The sequence below is a fragment of the Protopterus annectens genome, chromosome 4.part1 (assembly GCF_019279795.1).
Source record: "Protopterus annectens isolate FY-2018-M chromosome 4.part1, PAN1.0, whole genome shotgun sequence".
NCBI lineage: Eukaryota > Metazoa > Chordata > Ceratodontiformes > Protopteridae > Protopterus > Protopterus annectens.
In genome coordinates, this window is record NC_056734.1 from 883763416 (window position 1) to 883783471 (window position 20056).

Genomic DNA, 20056 nt, shown 5'->3' on the forward strand with positions numbered 1-20056 from the left:
TACACACTGGATAAATAAGCCAGTATCCAAGTAGTCTGTCAGCAATGCAAGTGTAAGCAAAGCAGCATCACATATGAGCAAATGAAGATATTAGAATGCCAGATAATACCAGCAGAAGACAGAACAGAACTTTTGACCATGCATGTGAAAGGCAAGCAACCAATCACAGTGCCAAAGAGTGGACTGGAGCAAAGTATCAAACTGGCTGCTACCTACACAAGTAAGTGTACACAACCCAAACAGACATACTGGAATGCATTTGTCACACACATATGCTATGTCACAGGCAACACATGGGTGTAGGTGTATATGTATGACTTTCAGTGGCCTAACAGGAAATTAGATTAAAGTAATGTCAGTACACATACACACACAAATGACATGTAATAATAATGTATTATCACAAATCTAACAGAACTGCTATATAAAAAATATCAGGTTGTGCACATAAATTTCTAAAACGTATGCTGGTTAATATGTAGCACACAAGTATAACAAGAACAAGAATGAATTGCAGGCAGTAGCCAACTACTTTTGTGTATATGTCCTGCATCTGTATAACTGACATAGAGTTGGCACACATTGACCTTGTAATAAAACAAATACATGAAAATGGATGAAAATTCCAACAAAGATGAACATATACCATGCATATGTGCAAGATATATGACATACCTACAAAGGTGGAAGCGAGGTGGACAACATGGGCGCACGTGAAGGAAGACATGACATTAAATCTCCATAGGCAGATGATAAAGCAGGACAACAATACGTAAGGTGACACATTGCAAATGCATGCATACACCACATTGGGTGATGTTGAAGTCAACCCAGACTACATTGAAACAAATGTCCAATGTATGTCACAGGAACAGACTGCATTGATGACGTCAACAAAAATGTGCATGTATTAATTACACACAGTATTGTGTAATCATATAATAGCAAAAGACATAAGTAAGCAACCTAAGAATTGGTATCACATGCACATATACTGCCATGCCAATGTAAAACAACTTGTGGAATAAACACCTGCATTTATATGTCACTGACCCTGGTTATTACTGAGCAAAGGACAGTCCTTTGAGTAACATTACAGCACATTAACATGAACAGTTCTAAGGTACAACAGTGTTTCTCTGTGGTTGGAATATATGCAGAGACGTACATAAACCACTGAATGAGTACACCATTTGCCAAAATGTGTAAATTTATGGGAGTAAGGAATGCCTGTGGAAATGTAACATACACCAAAGACAGCATACTATACGGTTACTGAATAAATTATCATTGCCATGGTGGACACATGAATGCTACATTGATTGTCTATGCATTCAGTAAAGGGGAACTTCCCATCTGTATGAGATGCATTTACTTGATACAACATGGCATCAGCTTTGCCAGCACATGCCTTGCACAATGTCAGTTTGTCAGGGGGGCATCATAACAACTGTTATCCAAAACACAGGAGCGAGGAGACATGTCCTTCTGTTGCACATACATGACATGTCACTCCACAAATTAAACCCATACCACTGTGGTTTTGGTGGAATATGAGTCACATGTTGTTTGTGAGCTACTGTCAGTAACACACATGTTTACAGTGGAATTGTTGCAGCAGTAGGTGTATGTTAACTGTCGATACTCATGAACTTCTGAATGTTGAATGAAAGTCTAAAATGCTAAAGCATGTCATGCACACATTGAAAAATAATGCTAGATGTCACATGGCATCAGCAGAGTACATTTGGAACTGCATCACGTAAGAATGACAGCAAAATGGCATGCATGCACAGGGGTGCATATGCAGTCTAATTACTGATCTAGCAAACACCATGGTGGCAGCCTTACACAAGTGAATCACACAGGTGATACTTACTAAGCAGAGGGACCACCCTGCTGGGGATGAACATCATGAATGATATCCCAGGCTATCTCTCTGATTAAGTCACACATAGACTGTGCCATGTCATGAAAGAAATTTCTCATCATGTCTGTTATCCGTGTATGAAACAAATCTGTTACCACCTCCCAGTAATCATCTTGTTTAGGTGCCATGCTTTGTCTCCTCTGAAGTGTAGCAGTGATGATGGCACATGCAGGTCAAACTGTATTCCATGTGTTTGGGCATGTAATGAGTCATATGACCAACCACCAATTAACATATTGCTATAATGAAGATAAAGTGAGATGACAATCCAGTGGGAAATATGAAAGCCATATGCAAAACAGCTGAGCCAAGCAACATTTTCATTGGCTGACCCCACAACAATTTTTGGAATACAACACAATACACTTGTAATAATGTATGATGATATTGTAAAGGCAAATAACATCCACCACCACTCTGTGTCAAAATAATAAAACATTAAAAATATAACAAGGTAAGCGCTTTCACAACTTATTTTTGCTTCTTCAGACCATTCAGAAGTACATCAATTACACAGTCTTATATAGTTAAAACAATTAAAAAAATCAAATCACTGTGATACAGCAATTAAAAAATAAACTGTGCATAACTAATAATGTCAGCAAGTTATTTAACTCATCACCTAAAACTTCTAGGTCTCTCCTACAAGAACTGTCACAAAAAACATATTGACCAATCAAAAATCCGAAAAAGGTGAAATACAATTGGATAAATTATCCCACTGGTGAGCTCCCATTGGTATGACAACTAGCCAGTGAGATGTGGCTCTACTTTATGAAATAGCAATCGTGAAGTAAAGCAATGTGATTTCAATAACACTTAACAAAAATAATTGTAGAAATCAAAATAAAACACCTGTTATAGCTTAATATACATGTGATCATCACATAACAATCACACCTAACCTAGTTAGAAATAAAAATAAAAAAATTTAAAATGTGCATAAAAATAATTGGAACGATTAAATCATCCAGCAAACATCAATGCTGGATCATTTTAAAACCCTTACTATTGCTCGTTACTCCTTCGATAGTAAGGAAGGAAAAAAGAATCTCCAACTCATCAAAAAAGTTATTGATGGATTAGGAACCTTAAAGTATCATGGCGAATGTTTTGCAATTAAGACTTGCCACTTTACCATCAATGGCAATGCAGAAATAGCAAATCAAAATCAAGAATTCCTAAAACACACCAATCACCAGCTGCTTCTAGGCTAAGCTAGAGAACAACTATCATGTATTTCTAATGGTTAGACATCTGCGCTTGACCTCCTGTCAAAATTGGAATAACCTAACCAATGAAAATCTAGTATACTCATAGTAAACCAATTAAAGTGCCCTATCACAGTGCAATGAAAAATATAACAATGAAACAAACCATTGGCTCTATATAGATAAAGTCAATCCATTAAGAATAATTCAGCAAACGAAACTCAACACCTAAATCTAAATTACCACAGAAACGCTCCTGTGTGACAAAATTATCTTTCAGCAACAATAAATAAACGGTAGGTTAGGAACACGAAAAATCACTCCAAGGGAGATGCCTAAAGTTGGGAATGTATAGCTGCTGACAGAGGCTACTCAAACAAATTAGTTCTAATATTCACAGACAAGCATACCCAACATAACTTATGAAACTAAAATAAAGTCAAAGACATTATTGGGGCAAACCATAAAAACATGAACAAATAGCCCTTATCTGGGACTGGTCCCAAAATGACCACTTACAACTCGATATTTGCAAAAAACAGCCAATCATACATCACTCCAAAGAAGATGCCTAAAACTGGAAATGTATAGCTGCTAACTGTGGTTGCTCAAACTGATTAGTTCTACTATACATTGCCAAGCATACCCTACATAACTTAGAAGACTAAAACAACGTCAAAGATATTATCGGGCCAACATGCAACAAAAAACCTGAGCAAACAGCCCTAATCTGGGACTGGCCATGAAACTACCAATCACAACTCTGTGTTTACAAAAGCAGCCATTCATAAAGCTGAACTCCAAATACTGGATCCTTAACAGGAGAATGGAGGCATAAATGCATACTATAAAGAAACGGCCTTACCATCAACGAGAACCACATAAAATAGATGTAATCTCAAGAAGAGAAAACATAACAAAAATAACCTAACAAATAAACCATAGTAGCTGTCATTGCCCTATAGATGTGATATAATAAGTATGGCTAACAAGGAGGAGTAAAGGCATTCAGTGTTTGCAACAATTGTCGATCGAGTTCGTACTACTAAAATATAACACACACACTATATTGGCAACTGAAAATGCTGATGACAGTAACATTAATCTAATCAAACAGGGAATAAATCAAAAATTAAATAACAATACCTAACTACCATAAATATATTGGTGAAATCTTAACTCAGATGTAACAAGAATCACAACAAACAAACAAACCTCTGGATGATCTCATCATCACAGAGAAAAAAATGATAATACAACTAACCAATCCCTGTGACATTACTGCCTTCCCTGTAAACATCATCATAAGGGGTACAGTATAACCCCACTACAGCTCTACAGCATGGCATATCAGACAACCCAAAAGCAGACACAATCACTAACCATTACCAATCTTGCAAAGATCAAAACACACACCAAATCAAACATATATTTCACCTCTATATATAAACCATATACACAAACATAGAAAGAAATATAACTCATCATAAATCAAATAAAAAAAGAAAAATATCAATAATCTGTGTATGATCACATGTATATTAAGCTATAACAGGTGGTTTATTTTGAATTCTACAATTATTTTTGTTAAATGTTATTGAAATCACATTGTTTTACTTCACAATTGCTATTTCATAATGTAGAGACACATCTCACTGGCTAGTTGTCATACCAATGGGAGCTGACCAGTGGGATGGTTTAACCAACTATATTTCACCTTTTTTCTGATTTATAACTGGTCAATATGTTTTTTGTTGTTGAAATGAAATGTTGAAAAAGAATGCCTATGTGCACATGTATCCCTAAACACATGATACAAGTATGTTTTAGCCAAAACATCAAAGGTGTTGTAGGCAGATGCAATACCCATGTTGTACTGAAGGGAATACCACACAGTCTGCCAACAAAAGTGTGAACACTGACACAGCAGACACCCATTCAGTATGTAAATAAGCAGGCTATGCACAAAAGATCAGTCACTGAAAACCACATCCATACATACAAGTGTACCAGCACACCCAATACAAACAGCAGGCAAATCGCTATTAACTTCTATGTGAAACATTCACAGCAAAAGCACTGTGACAGTTATACATAACTATCTGCCATTTAGTTTGTCGCCTACATTTCAAAACCTATTTTCAGCAGACATGGCTTACCGCTAAATGATATATAAAAATAGTTCTAGGTAAATCATACTTGTAAACACAGCTATTGTGTGAGTATTGCACTTACCTTAATGATGAATGATGCAATGATCAGATCTATTTTATTTACAAAAACAGACAGCAATTGGTTCCCCAGTTCAATTCCTGACAGGAATACCTTCTGTGCAGAGTTTGCATGCCCTTCCTGTGTTCATGTGGGTTTCCTCTGGGTACTCCGGTTTCCTCCCACATTTCAAAGACATGCAGTAGATGAACTGGACACCCTAAACTGGCTATAGGTGTGAGTGTGCATGTGAGAGCATGGTGTGGAAAAATAACATTGGCAGGGCTAGTCACCTGGTGGTGTAAACCTTCATTCCAGTCAATTGCCACCTTTGAAGTGACACCCCAACCTCATGTTTAAAAATGGGAAAAAGGGGTTTAGGATGGATGGATGGACAAAGTAATCAACATACCTATCTCCTTGCACTGTTCCTCCAGGCTGTGCATCCACTTGATGCAAAGGGCATGATTGCAAGCCAATTCCTGATCACCTGCAAAAAGAAAATAGCATCTATGAGCGATGCAATTCTAAAATAACAGTGATGTATATTGCTCAGATCAGGTTCTCTAAATGTTATCACCAGACACATTTTGGGATTTTACACACATAGTTCTTTACATCTTAGAGCAGAATTGAACAGAGACAGGAAGACCTGAGATTCAAACATGCAACTCTAAGTTATGTCCACACTTTAATCTTGAAACCTACCTGCCAAGCTAATCAATCTTACCTGAGACTGTAAAGTAGGTATGCAGTGAAAAGAGTTGGAGGTATGAATGCGCAGGGATGGGGTACTAGTAGGGATCCCGGCTTATAAAAAAAGTACAACATGCTATGCATTTAAGAAAAGAAGTTGCAAGCATGAATGAATGTCAGCAGTGTTCACACAAAAAAAACACATGTAAACCTTCATTCCTGAGACAGAAGAATGCAGTCAAGTAACAGATACTTGCTGTTAACAGAGCACAACAAAGTGAGTACATCACAGACACATTAATGTATTTTATGTGGGAGGAAATAAAACAAGTGCAGATATTTATTGGCTAAGCAAAAAATATAATTCCAAATTATCCATGATATCATGGTATCTCCCTACTCTATAGTCCAAATGTATGTCTGACCATCTTATTCCCTCCAAATTTAGGATGAGAAGGTTGCTGAATTAAAATTAATGAAGAATAACACAGCTATGCATGAAATTCAAGTTCCAAATCTTTGCATATTCCACATAACTGGTTTGAAGAAATATACCAGTATGTTTCAAACTTTACGCATAACTCTGTAGTAAAAGAGGTGTTGTTGGCTGAACATTATGGATTATAGAGATATTTGTAGAAATCCAATGAATAGTCAATAAGCACGCTCAAAATAACCATTAATATAAACAAGCAGGTATCTAGAGCAGCATTTCTGTAAAATGTTTGGAAGGTACAATGATCAGAATATAATTCAAATTCTCCTTTATGTGGATTTGAACCCACAGCTATCCAGGATATACTCATGCTGGTCTGTTGCTTTAAAGGCTCAGCTAACAGCCATCCCTTTTGGGGGATTGTGTGTGTGTGTGTGTGTATCCGTATTCCTGTAGCTAATATGGAAACATCCAACACATAAATGCTAAAGGTCCTCATGATCCACAAAACTGCCAGATATCATCAAGTTTTGCAATGTGGAAAATATGTTTAGACTGTGAGACATGCATTACTTTCATGATAAACAAATGGGACTCTAATATTAATGTTCACTTTGTAAAGCAGAATGGACTATCAACGTTATTTATGAGTTATTTTTCAAATGTAGACAGCTAAACTAGGCAAGACTGATGAAGCAGTATGGAGAAATGCATAGTCATCAGTGGCCTGGGTGTTAGAAGCATCAGTGATACACGACCAAACTGGATGTGTTAAATGATGTCCTTATATGTTGGAAAACAGATGCAGCTGCACTGTTTAATATTATGTACATGATAAACAAATAAACCCATGGGAACAGAAACCATAATTATGGGTAGAGTAATTGCCATGCCGCCTTAACCATCCACATGAACTAATTTTCAGAACAGATGCTTACTGGTTTTAAAAGGCATGTATCTGGTATATCTGGGACACAGCTATATCTATGAATTCCTTAGGAATGTGCAAGTATACATGGGATTGTGACACTTACTGTAGGCATCCACCGGCTGTCTCTGCACCTCGACCCCCCCCCCATGAAGTTCCCTCCAAAGCAGGTTATTATAGTAGTGGTGAACATGCACTCTATACCAGTAGATTCCCATACATCATCAATGCTCACTAGCAATCAGTTTCCAAATATCAGTCATCATGATGTTCTGTGGCCTGACTCTCAGGCGATGCTCAACTGAAGCATAGATGGGCAGTACCTCCATGGTTTCCTCCTGAGAGTTCAGTTGAGCATGGGGACATGTAAATGCCTCCTGGAAGTAGCCATCTCAATGATAACGTAGATGCACTGAATAGGTCACAGTTCAATAAAATTCTGACTGAGGTCCTACTCAGTCTGCAGGTAGCAATGGTCTGATCTGTAAATATATCAAAATCACTATATAAAAGTGGCACTTATGGCATGTTATAAGATCATTGTAAGATAACAGAAACGTACTACATAATGTCCCATTTAATTATACCAATTGGGTATTTGGGCGGAGCCCCTTCCTGTTATGTCAAGCTATTGATTACTGTGCCAGATTTAGAGAACTTGCATGGATATGCTCAAATGGGATTTCAAAATCTTGAATTTTAATGAACCTCATAGATTTTGTATGGCACAAATGGCACTTAAAAGATATATGCACTTAGCTGGTCTTACTTTCAGTTATAAGTGACTCATACTTAGCTGCAAAGGTAATTTTGCATCAGTTAGCATTGCTGTGTTGTGAAATGTTTCCCTCATAGATACATGTTATCATTACTTCTTATCAAAGTATGTGTATATGGTTAGATTGATGTATTTATGGAAAACTGTGTGCATTATGAAAAATGCCTGTGACTTACTGGAGGGATGTGGGATTGCATCAGTAACATGCAGTACTTTCCCATATGCAGTTGTACAGACACATTTAATTTTCACAACTGAACAGTAAATAAAGATGTAGTCATGGATTTTCCATATATTTTGCTGTGACTCGATAGACTCTGTGGTATATGGATAGAAACCTACAGATTCCGACATTATCTGTATGTTGCTATGTAGTATATATCTGTATTGCTGTTATGGATATTTATTCATTGATGCTTTTTAAAACAAGTATTACAGCTATTGACTCAATACAAAAAGGATCCATGTTTATGTCTGCTTACCATGTACTGTGGCCCGATGCTTTATGTAAATTGTTCAATTCATAATTTTCAGATACTACTGTGCTAATGTGGATGTCATTCACTGGTTGGTACTGATTGTGTTGATAGAAGCTTATCATCTATAACATTCAATGTTAATATGACTGTTTTTTTTTTTTTTTACACAGGATGTCAATTTATGCTCAAATTGAATTACAGCTATAGCCATCACTCATTTCTGTTGCACACGTTACATGTAGTACGTTATTGTGAACTGCATACAGTGTGTGGCTTGTATAGCACAATGCTGTTGTGTTTGAACACCCAGTGAAAGTGGTTCAACTCCCACATATATCACAAATTATGTTGTTGTTCCAAGTGTTATGTATTCATGTATTGTATTCATATCATATCTGGTTTTATATGGCACAGGGACTATTTCCTAGAATGTGGCTTTGCATGAGACTGGAGAGGAATTAAAGTGGCATAAGCTATCCACATAATTAATTTCATATGTGGGCCCCCACATAAATCTGACCATATGCATATAATTTTCTTTGAGATGGTAAACAGACCTAGGGGGTGACAATTTCTCTCCACAGGAGAATAAAATTATAATAGATTGTCTATGCTAACATGGGCAAAGACTCCTTTGATGGGAAGGAAATACAGTATGGAGAATGAAGTCTGCACTGACCTCAATGACATGATTAGTGCTGTGGGAGATCACAGTAGTTCCCAGGAGGCCTGACACCAATGGTGCTCTGACATGATCCCTCATGCAGCTAACAGGGTACACCTGTATGACGGGACAAGGAATGCCACCAGTGGTGACCCGTGATTGACACACCCTGATGATCTCACAGAGTTTTTTGTATCACTACATATACAGTTAATGGGGAGTGCAGCACACCTTGCGGTGGGATAGAAGCAGGTGTTCCAGGCTGCACATATTTGTGGTAGTTTGTATGGTAGTGATGCTTATTGAATAAATCAGCACATATTGCTGTTGCATGCATATTACATTGGCATTTTTGTGTTGCAGCAGCAGAATTGCATCATGCATATGGGCCCACACAGAGTAATTGTGACCAGTGTTAGTGTAATGACATGTAGATATACAACTGCAGTACATACATAATAGTACAACTGACATGTGTAATGTTGTCTGCATTCATTTACAAAGGTATATCCACTTCTGCACAATAGCAAGACATGACCATTGATTATCTCCATATACTGCGACAATTACCTATTATTGCCTTATCCTCCTGTCATGCCAGTGCTGTCTACTGTCATATTGGTATTCCCCTCATATTGTAAAATACATGTACATCTTCTGAGGGTAAGAGCCGTGCACCTACAACCAGACCAGGTATGGTTCCCCAACATGTACATAGGCTGCAGCAATGCATCACAAACCTGCAGCTTAGGAAATTAATGTTGCTCTTTTTCTACACCAACAGGTACACCATACATCACATGTACATCCGCAGACCCTGTTAAGTGTTGTACATGTCATCATGTGATTATGTGGGTGTCTGCATACATGACTGTGTTTGCTTTGTCTGTGCTTTACCACTGCAGGATCCACATTATGACAGAACTCACCACACCAGGAGGGCATTACTGGTGTGCAACTACCTGTCTTCCATACATGTCATTGCTGTTATTGTAGTCCATTAATACTGGGTCCTTCAACTCCTTCATAGGACAGCCACTATCAACATCTTAGCCACAAACAACTGATATGTGTTTGCATTATCTACTGCATGTTTGACCTTTGCTGGAATGGTCCATGCTGGCAAGGATGTGATTAACAATACTGTATTTATGCCCTTGTTTCCCTACAACAGTTGAATTTCATCCCTCTCCTCTGGTACTGGCTTTCAATGATCACATTTCAGTTGTGGGTTTTCTTTGTATTCCTCACATATGTCATGTATGTTGCATATGCAACATAATTGTCAACTCCCTGTTTAAAGGTTCTGTGGCCCATGCACAGATAAGACCTCCTGGTAAGTCATTATTATCTGTAACATTGTAGTGAGATATATGCGGCATATGTCACTAATGATAAACAGCAGGTGATATAAGCATGTTTTCCTGACCTGTGTCATCTGTCTCTTATTTTGCTATATCCACTGCTTTTATCCTTCATTAGCCTAGTCACTGATCCTGATATGGGATCTGATGTGTCTCAGTTTGGTAGCATGGTCCCTATCACCCAGGGCACAAACTTGGTGAAACAATCTGGTCCAGATGGTGACAGTCATGTGGATGTGGCTGCAGCCTCAGATGTGGAGGAAAACTTGTCTAGCATTCTGACAATGAGGGGACATCAGATTGTGGACAGGAAGAAGTCTGTAGACAACAGCCTCATGTTGAGTCTTCTGGTGATGTTGACACTTCCTCACAACATGTTGACACTGCTCATCTCAGTCAATGAAGATGTGTAACTGGTGTGCATGGGCATGTGTCAGAGGGTGTCTGCTTATTCCTGTAGGCAAATGAACGCACCTAGAGATGTCATGGATCTGACATCCATGCACCTGTCCATGGCACAGATCATGTTAGACACCAGCTGAGTGTGCTGCATGAAGGACAACAGTGAAGACATGATGAGCTCATTGTGTCATTGGCTGCACAAAAGCCTGTTTTCTGTGGCATGGTCCATTGAATCCCTGGCTACAACAGTACTACAGCAGTACCATAGTATGAGCAGGTTTCTGCATGCCCTGACTGTGCTTAGCCTATTTCCACATGGAAGAGGCAGGCATCCTTTCAGCAGACCAACCCTTGTCAATGGGACATTAGTATCTATGCTGCAAAGTCCATACACGTCTGCTGCTGGCCCATCCAATGTGGGCCCGTCAGTCACAAGCAAACAGTCAAATTGCACTCATTCTCCTTAGTACTGTGTGAACCTACCGGCAGGTGTCACTCATCAATCTCCTCTGTGGCGCAATTTGGTCAAGTGTTTCCATGCATTGTAGGGGCACACCAGACCACACTGTGAGCCATCAGCATGGGCACCCCCCCACACTGCATTAGAGTAATACTGACAGTTGATCCAGTCTGTCCAGTAGTTATAGTCTCACCCCATGGAGATGATGGTTGCTGTGCAGACTGCTGAAAATGTCATCTGCCTGTGGTTGTTGTGAAGTCTGATGCCACAGTAGTCTGGCATTTTTACTAACCACAGGTGACTCCATTTAGTACATTACAGTTTATCCATACATTACAGTGATAGGTATTGCTTGTAATAATGATAACAGTTCTGCATTACATCCTGAGTTGGTTTTCTGTTTGCATCTTTTGAACGTGGACAGATTTTTAATGTGTTTCAGAGATTTATGTCCCTTGCTGTCTGCCATACCCACATATACTATTATGAGTCTGAATGCATACCTGTGTCACTTGTAGCCTGAGTTGAAGATCCATGTTGTGATAGACTTGTGTATGTTCCTATTATTATATGTTAGGATTATGTTGTTATGTCTGATTCTCAGTGTGTACATCTAGTGGTTAAATGCCATTAGATGCAATCTGTGCTGCTGTGGTGGAGCAACACCTGAACATCAATGTTTAATGTATGTAGCTCTGTACAAGTGGCTTTTCATGACTCAAAGGTATGTGCGTCAGATGCTGCTGTGTTGCCTGGGCTGGACATGTGGTCACACCCTCTTTTGCCTATGCCTGTGTCCTCTGCTTCCTATGTCCTCCTGCTCCTCCTCTGATACCTGTGGGATGTCATCTTCAGGCATCTGGGGTTCTTGAAGATTTTTCCTCAGACCTGCAGCTGGAAGACTGCCATGTGCTGTTGTTACCATATTGTATAACATGGCACACACAGTTATCATCTATGCTGCCTTTTCAGGTGAATATTTTAGGTTGCCCCGGATGTCTCCAGACATTTGAATCTAGCTTTCAGTACACCAAAGGCATACACAATGATATTTTATGCTGTTGCATGTGCTCTGTTTTAGGCATCTTCTCCAGGGCTTGATGACTTTCTGTATGGGCTCATTAGCCACAGCTTGAGTGAGTAACGGCAGTCACCTGTTATGGGTAGTGAACAGATATGTTATCATGGATAGTGTTGACAGGGATGTCCTTAGCTTACATCCTAGCTGTGTTCCTGTACTTACCCAATAGTATTCCCTTAGGTATTTCATCTTACTGGAATGTGGCCCTCAGACCCCTTTCGCTCCATATGGCAGTATCAAGGATACTGCTAGGGTATGTTGCCATGATGTTTGTTATTCTACCATCTGCTGCACATACAACCTGACCATACAGGGAAGACCAGCTATTTCTGTTGATGTATCTGTCCACTTCTGGATGCACAGGGGTCTTAACAGGGATGTGGCTGCAGTCTATTGCACCAAGTACATGAGGGAAGTTCACAAGGTTATTGAACTGATTAAAAACAGTTCTCTACTCCATGGGGGTAGATGGAAAGTGCATGTATTCATCTACCTTCTTGCACATTGCTGCCAGGAATTTTTACAGGATACAATTGGCAGCTGTCTGTGACACTCCTACAGCATCTTCCATGTGTCTTTGGAATGTCCCAGATGTCAGTAAACCAAGTCTCAATCACAAATTTATTTTTAGAGGGATAGGGTTGCCTCACAATGTCTGCAAACATGTGTGGGGCAAATATGTTGCACACAGCCTGCATCAGTTGACTGTCTAGGCAGTACTTGTCAATAATTTGTTGATTTGAAAGTTGGGTTATTTGCAGCCTTCTTCTCTGTATAGCTGTCTGCCTTCTAGGTGGCACAGTCACATGCTCTTCCATAGATTACAGTATCATAGCTGGTTGCAGTTCATTCATTGTAGGTAGCATTTTTTTTGTTTGTCGGTATTATTACAAATTCTATAGGATTCCATGGGAATAGCTTCCATTTCTTGTGTTGCAATATGGCATTCACCAAGGATTTTGGAAACAGAGTCAGCGTTGCAGTTTGTTACACATAGGTTGTGTTGGGCATGCCCAATATGTTTTGGAATCCGATGAGCATGTGCGGAATCCATAATTATCCTATGCTGAATAGTTAAGTACTCAAGACTGTTTGCTATGAACCTTCTTAAATCACATCTACAACTAGTGCACTTTAGTCTTCTTTGGCCTTCTGCACTGTTTGCAACTATCTTTTGGAATCTGGCTCTAGTTCTAAACATTCACCATCACTTGTGCATTGATCTCCCGCTATGTGTGTATAGATAAAAATGACTCAAAATATCATGTGGGCTAAAAATTATGACTGTTAGTAGATAGTGGGTGATCTGTTGCATAATAAAAGTCTAACAGGTGCAGATCTCAGCAACCATTTTTCCAAGTCACAATTTACAATTACCAATCTGATAGTCGGTGACTTAAAAATAAATTTTGCTAGACGACCACTTCCTGCTAGTTTGCCACAGATGCTTGAAATTAAGACACCCAGCTGAAATATAATCGAAACATGAAGCTTCAGTAACCACTATGATAATGTAACCAGCATATGCTGCTTGCAGGTGGAGTTTTGGTGCTACTCTTTTCATATTTGTGAAAACTGGATACAGTTTCTTGTTTATAGCTAAAACATCCTTACTGTTATCAAATCAAAATTGTGAACGGGATATTGAGACTTACATAAAGCTCTTTCCTGACATAAAATCCATTGGTGCCATGTTTCAGCTAAAATATATTTATATTACTTTAGGCAAAAAGTGGTATCACAAGCAAAATAAAAAAAAAATACTCACAGCATGCTTCAAGTTAAAATAATACAGTTAAGTGATTGATATTCAGGGCTCAGCAAATGGCTCTCAGAAATTCAGTTCCACACATAAACTCAGCTGTGGCGCTACTCAGCCACTCTTTTTGGTTGTATAAAGTATGTCAAGATAAAGAAGATGAAATCAATCTGACTGTTCTCTTTTGTTGATGTTACTCTTCCACCAACTTCCCTGCTGTCATAAGTCTTCATACCATGTGGGCATGGAACTACTCAAATATACAACCACTCACTGGAGCATTCTCTTAATTATTCACCAGGGGTGTAGTCAAGTAAAGTCTTAAACAGACAATGGACTCCATGAAGCAGACAGGAAAGAGAGACAATCACACAGCTATAAGTTGTCAACTCAAATCACGTGACCAACTAGTGACCATGAATCAAGAGGAGCTGGCAAGGGATGTAGGGAAATGAAACCAAGCTTACCGATCCTTGGGGAGCAGGGAGGTGTGTTCTGCAGCAATTCTAATAGTATCTTGTGAAGACAGAGTTGTACAGTCTGTAGCACTGAATTAAAGGGACATGTGCATAATTCAATCAAGCCTTGTTTGTGTGGAATCTTTTAATGTGTGTGTGTGTGTGTGTGTGTGTGTGTGTGTGTGTGTGTGTGTGTGTGTGTGTGTGTGTGTGTGTGTGTGTGTGTGTGTGTGGGTAGAGCAATCTAATTTTTTTGAAATCACATTCATGGTCCTCAGAGTATCAACAAGTACCCTGTCAGCCACCAGAGAGTATGTACAGCTCCAAAAAGAAGAAAAAAATAAATCTCTGATAGCTACCTGTATGACAGCTTCTCTTCCTAAAATCCATCATTTGCCTTTGTAAGAGAAGAATACATGTGCACTTAAAAAAAGGAGAGGCAAACTTGATTGATAGCAGGTGAGAAAAGCAAGAGAAAAATAAAGGCAAGAAAGAAGTCTAAGTCATGCAAAAAAAAGTGTTAAAACTTGCTTGAAAGTTATACAGTGTACTCTAGTTGATGGTCTTGCCCCTGGACTCAAGCAAGGTGCTTGAACCTTTTATAGCCAAACCTCTGTCTTGTTCCACAAATCTCTTATTATTCATTCATATGCGGAAGTGGAAAAAGATTGGTAAACACACAGTTTATACAATCTTAAGGTGGTGAAAGCTTTTCACACTGCCTTTGATATAGAAGATAAAGAGGAGTATTTCCAGCTGAGATAGCATGTTACTAAACCTAGTGTGCCTATCAAATTGTTATAATGTCTCTTGAAGTATTATAGTACACTTACAATAAATTATGCCCAACAGATGACGTTTACGAAGGAAAGGTATGGAAACTTCTGTGGAACAGTCTCTGATATACCAAAGGACTTGTAGACCATGTAGCTGTAATATACAGGCCGCTGAGTGATACTCTTAAGCAGGCCTCTTTCTGGTGAATTCCTGCAGTGGCTTTAGAGGAATATCTCATTTGATTAAGTAGTATTTATAAAGTTTGTTGAGCTCCACTCCATTGATGGACAGCTTCATTAAATTCTGCTAAGTTCAGAGAGGATGTGCATCCTCAGGAGATGGACGAAAGGGTACACTTCTTCCTTGGGGGTGTGGGATGTTTGACTCTTTCTTTATCCAGTGCTGAAATGACCTGTCATTAGGACTTTTACACACTGTAACACATTCAACCACCCCATATACAATATTATTCTGACAGCAACATCATAAGCAGATGATATTTGAATTGCCTCACAAATTTATTGTCCAACCTTCTACCCATTACTATGAACTCTCACACGCTTTGTTGTAGGACTGGTTCACTTATCTAAGAATTATATAGTTGTAAATGTTGTTAAAGCAAAAACAGTGCTATATGGATTGACAGAAGATTAGTCAATGATACGGATTTCTGAAACTTTTTCCCAAAATTTAGTTTGTGGATAAAGTATACCAGTTCAATTATAATAGTGTCATAGTGCCCTCTGCTGTCTCAGTTTTCTCCCAGAAGAACAGTTATATTAACATAAATCAACTGACAAGTATATTTGTGCCATAATCTAAGAGGACCCTCCAACCTATATACCCAAATGACCAGGGGGAATAGATTGGGAGTAATTCTCCCACAACTAAAATAGTGATGCTGTGTGATTTGCCTCACAAGAAAATGTAAAACAGGCCAGCTGAAAAACTTGTAGAGTAGAACACTGATACACATTCTACATTCAAAATGAAGATACAGATACTTTCTGGTTATTTATATGTTAACTCTTCCCTGATCACTGTCCATCATAGGTGTGCATATTTTTTTAACTAGGAACTATAAGTAAACCTGGACAGTGCTGTCCTACAGTGCTGTCCTACTAAACTTACAAATAAAAAAATTAAACAACCAGTAATCGGTAACTCTGTACATTAAACCTCATGCAGTTCAATCACTGAACAAATAAAAATAAATCAAAACGGAGTTTGTATGAACTAAAAGAAATGTCTTTGCTCCATTAAAGTAAAAGATGAAGCATAGTGATCCACTAAACTATTTTCAAGAGCTGTAGACTTCTTCAGATGAATGTAAATGCTAGAGCAACAGTTTTTCTTAACTTTATTTTTTAATTAAGTTGCGCTTGGGATAAGTTACAATCCAGCAGTTTTATTAAAAAGTAACTTCCCACCCCTAAGCTTAAAAGTGGGGTGCACTTGTCAGTGTGGATCAAAAGTGTGCTGCTTTTCAAAGGTCAGGTTTAATCATGTGATGCACTTTGTCTGCCATGTTGTCACAACCTAACGGAAAAGTGCATCCCACTTCTGAGCTTCAGGGTGGGAAGTTACTTTGCAGTGAAACAGCTGGATTGTAACTTGAGTTTAGCCCTGTTCATTTAGGAAAAAGGCACTGGCATTTACTTTCATCTAAAGACATCTACAGCTCTTTGAAAAAAGTTTAGTAGACAAAATTGCTTATCTTTCACTTTATTGTTTCAGTAATGTTTCATACTAGTTCATACAAAGCGAGTTTTTGTTTATTTTATTTTTACTAAAATATATTAATATTTCCTATATGTATTTCTACAACCCTAAGTAAATGTCCTTCCAACCAAACCTGCCTCTATCAACAAACATTTTTTGCAGATGACCTCCCTTTTAAAAAGACCTGCCTATGGCACAATGACCAGGCAGGCATCATCTAGAGTACCTGTCAGCAGTCATCCAGCATATGCAAATTGTTAAATATTGTTAAATTGTTAAATGTTACTCTGGACTTTTTTATGGTACACCTTTCTGAATTAATTGCACTTGATGCATGTTGCATTATTTGGAATTTCTAATGCTGCAAGGTGTCTGCCTGCAGAAGATTGTCACAGCTATAAGTGTTGTTTTTTGTTGCTGGATTTCCAGCTATGGGCATATCTATAAATGGTTATTTGTAGACAACCAAAATGACTATTATGGAACAAACAGTCAAAATAAAATAAACCATGTTATTCTTCTCATACAGGGAACAATAAAACATGTAAAAAGTCACCTCTACTTCTTCACTTTCTCAAGATGTTTCTAAAAAATGCTGCCATGCACATCACATTTGTGAGGAAAACCATAGAAAGTGTCTGTCTTCTTCCTCGTTAACCTTGGGAACACGGAAAATGGCTTGATTTGAAAGTTTCATCTCCCTAGAGTTTGGTGGAGGTGATTTTATGGTTAATTATGTCCACTTTATGCCTGTCGTGCTGATTCTGAATTAATATATGCATGAAGTGTACATCTCTCCTTCTTCTGTTTCTTTTCTGGGTCAGGGGACAGAGCAGACAGGGCATGGAAAGGGCAGTACTAATTGAATTACTGAATATGGTAATTTCTGCTGTGCTGTTACTTAGGTAATGTCCAGATGAATTCTGGCCCATCACTGCTCACCTTTTCTTTCACTGAGTGTGCATCAATCGACTATCTCCTCTTTGACTCCTGCTGCTGCAAGGAAATGAATTATTCACCGCAAATATGTAAGAAGTTTAGCTGTTATTTCAGTATTTTAGAAAAAAAAATCTGCCTAAATATTTGATAATAATTTCACAGCTGTGACTGCTCTATTCAAAGTTCAGTAATGATAATTCAGAAGTCAGAGTGATAACACACAGTGCAGAAAAAGTGTGGTTAATTTTGAACCTTAATTTCATGGTTTCAACAGCTACAGAATCAGTTAAGAATATAATGAACTACAGTCACTTCAGGGTTGTGGAGGTGTTCTATATGAAGTATTTCTATGGTATTCAGTAGCAATTTATGAGAACATTACTTAATTTTTATCCATGTTACTATCTCTAACATCATCTACTTTCTTGTTGTAATCCTAAGTTCAGGTTTTATTATTTTCCTGGACCCTTCTGTATGGAAGCATTGTACACCATCTAATATTATTTCACATACTGCAAATTTCAAACACAAACACAGAAGTACAAAGCCTTCATCTTAGGTATTGTGATGTAGGAAAGTATAGTTGTGTAAGTTGCACTTAGTAGCAGTAGAGGTTCAGATTTCGCACTGCTGTAGTAGCATTTTGGCTATACGGGTAGTGTCCTGCCTAGGACACAGCAAGTGGACAGCTGCAAAAGCTCTGGCTGTCTTCCACACATTCATTCTGACTGAACATTGGATAGGCCGGAGGAGGGAAGTCAGCAGTCTGGACTTTCTTGCCCCTATCGAGAAAAGAATGTATTTGTATTGATCCTCTAAAAGACATAAACAAGAGCAAATAACTTTATATCCCAACAAGTAACTATACACAATAGTAGTGGGATAGTGGGTGGGTGGGGCTGCTCTAGCACTGAGGGAATCAAATCTCTACTGTTATGGTAAATGCAATTTATACAAATTTACTGTTTATCATTCTCACTGCTGTAGTAGCTTTTGGCTATATGGGTTGATAACCAAAGCTTATCCAACCTGGGAGGAGGAAGAATAAGGATCGAGGAGCCTTCAGTGAATGATACGAGTTAAGCCAGTTCCAGACTTACAAAAGGAATCCATTTGTAATGCTTTGCAAAAATATGTACAGAGGATCAAGTTGCTGCCTCTATAATGCTTCTAGAATCCATCTCTTTTGAGGATACCATTGTTGATGCCAAGGCTCTAGTAAAAAGTGCCTTGACACTACCTGGAACTGATTTACCATGGTGTGTATAAAAAAGCCAGTAGCTTTGGGCATCCATCTAGAAATAATCTGTTTTAAAGTGAATTTTCCCTTATTGCTCCTATCATAAGAAATAAATATCTGATCGGATTTTTAAAGGACCTGACTCTGTCAAGTTGCCCATGCATGTCCAGAGTATGGAGCATCTTTTCTTTTTTTCTTTTTCTGAGGTTCTGAATAGAATACTTGGCGATTGATGGCTTGATTCAAAGTAAACTCTGAATCAATGTTGGGATTTGTTCTTAATGAGACAAGACAGAGAAGACCAAATAGGTTCACTCACCATGAGAACTCACAACTCAGATCCTCTTCTTGCAGCTATCAGAGTAATAAGAGGAACAGCCTTCCAAGAAGTGAACTTTAAATTAGCCTAATGAACTGGTTTAAATGTAGACATATCCTAGAATTCATTATCAGTTGTGTAGACACCACTGCACATGTACATGATGGAAGCACGTTAGCAAGATGAGCAACGGCACTAAATG